Consider the following 2,724-nt stretch of genomic DNA (forward strand, 5'->3'; position numbering starts at 1 on the left):
CTCAATGCCCCTATCAGAAACTAAGTGCCCTAAGACAACTCCCTCGTTGACCATAAAGTGGCACTTCTCTCAGTTTAGCACAAGATTAACCTTAATGCAGCGCTAGAACACTTTATCAAGGTTAGACAAACACTTATAAAAATCACTCCCATAGACGCTAAAATCGTCCGTAAAGACCTCCATAATAGACTCTATATACTCAGAAAATATTCCCATCATGCACCTTTGAAAGGTGGCAGGGGCATTACATAAACCAAAAGACATTCTACGATAAGCAAAAGTACCTTGAGGACAGGTAAAAGTAGTCTTTTCCTGATCATCCAGATGAATAGGGATCTGAAAGAACCCTGAGTACCCATCTAAATAACAGAAAAACTTATGAGAGGCTAACCTTTCTACCATCTGATCAGTGAAAGGAAGGGGGAAATGATCTTACTTTGTGGCGGCATTGAGCTGTCTGTAGTCTATGCACATCCGCCAACCAGTTACTGCTATAGTGGGTATTAATTCATTTTTATCATTCTTAACCAAAGTAGTTGATAAGACGATATTTACTGATATTTACACCCTTGTTTTATATACTTTTCCGGACACCTATTACATTATTTGAGTCAGTTATTATACATTTGCTAATTTCAGTACTACATTAGTTACATAATATTTATATTGTTAAATGTGCTAATTTATAGGTGGTTTTGATTAATAGGAGGTATTGAGCTAATGGGCTATTGTTAAACTAAATTGGTGGAGCAAGGAGCCATGGACTACACGTGAGTCTTATTAAGAAATGAGAAAAGGAAATAAAAGAAGACGTGATGGGCTTGTGCGGGCTTGTGCTAAGTATTAGACTAAAAGCAAAAATAAGGTGACCATGTTTGACGCCATCCTAAAGCATATGGCTAAACAAATAAAGAAGCAAGAGAACAAGAGGCATAGAAGCTACGGGAAGCACGACATAAGTCGAAGAAAATGGAAACTCCATCCTATCTCTTATTCTCCTTTACAAATTATATCTACTACAATATTTTCCCTATCAAACGTTTATCCCGAATCGTTCCAATGTCTCATCCCAAGATGGGTATAAATACCGACACCTCCGTCATAATAAGAGAAGGAAGCCGAATACCCAGATATTTTATAGAAATTGAGCAATATAAAGTGACGATTTGAGACCTGCTGGGTCATGAGAGCAGTAGGAGACCGTACTCGGGCGGAGTCTTAGCACACGGTCGAGTAAGGGCGAATTTGAGGCGGTCCCTGAGGAGCGACAATCCGAAGTTCCGACTACAAATTTTGGGCAGTAATTAAGTTCTCTCTACCTCTCTTATATTCAAATTATGGTTTATTTTCGTTGATTAATTTTAGTATTGAAACCGTTGGTTGTTTAATTGTTAATCTTTCAGTTATTTGTTACAAAGCTTTATTCATTCTTAATTGAAAGTTGCGATTTCAGTTTATAATTTGTTATCCTATTGTGGATGAGATTGTATACTTCTGCTAATTGTGTGATTCAGGCTTAGTTCGAGTTACATAATACGAGTAACAACTACCTTAAATTGATCTTTGCGAATTGGGGTTAGTTCAAGTTAGGAGTAAAATTTGGTCAGTTAATCTTTAGGTAGTGACGACACTGAAGGGATTAAGTGGGTTAATGACGTCTTCTTGGTTCGATAATGCTTCTAATCCGGTCTTTTGTAGGGTGCGACAAACTTACATCGGTCGGTTAGTTAAGAATCGGTCTAGGCTTAGTTCAGGTCGGTTGTAATCTAAGATAGGATAGAGAGTTCTTGTTATCTTTAATTCCGCAGTTAATCTATAAATGATATGGAGATTTGACGTAAACAATAATCGGTTGATAAACTAGAACTACCAGTAGAATATGTGCTCAATGGGGTATTTAACTTCGCGTCTAGCTTTAGTATTTAGTCCTGTTAGTTTAGTTCAAAACTACAAATAACTCCCCCCCCCCTCCCTCTTTCCTCCTCTAATCGTACATAATGTTAATAGCCGTAAATATATAAATAAATGGTATATATGTAAGTTGGTGAATAAAAGTACTCAATAGTTAATTAGTTTTCCAATCTCTCCGTGGGATTGACCCTACTTATCCTTTACTATATTTATATTTTTGAGGTTAAGATAGGTTTATTTATAAATTATTAATTTGTATGCGCAAACGACACGTATTAGTAGTTCCTCCTTTCTTAGGAACCACCTGAAATGGACTCACCCATTTAGAATGACCAACAGAGTAGATAATACCTGCATCGAGTAGCTTCATTACCTCAGCCATCACAACTTCCTGCATCTTCTGGTTCAGCATGCGCTGACCTTTTCTACAAGGTTTGTGATCTTCATCTAACTCAATCCTATGCATACAAATATCGGGACTGATGCACTGAATGTCAGCCAACGAATAACCCATTGCTTTCCTTTTTTTCTTAAGAACAGCTAACAAAGCGGTCAGCTGCTTATCATCCAACTTAGCACTAACATTGACTGGATACTGCCCAGTATCATCTAAAAATGCATATTTAAGATGAGAAGGAAGAGGCTTACACTCAGGTACCTTTACCTCCATAGCGCAAAGAGTATTTACCAATTGTTCTACCCTCTCTCCTTCGGCATCGGTGAGTTCACGCTCATCTATTGCAGCTTCAAGCAAATCCAACACAGCGTCATTGTTTTTCGGGTTATCTGCACACTCATCGGGGTCGTCTAACT

Source organism: Silene latifolia, chromosome Y (assembly GCF_048544455.1).
Source record: "Silene latifolia isolate original U9 population chromosome Y, ASM4854445v1, whole genome shotgun sequence".
Classification (NCBI taxonomy): Eukaryota; Viridiplantae; Streptophyta; class Magnoliopsida; order Caryophyllales; family Caryophyllaceae; genus Silene; species Silene latifolia.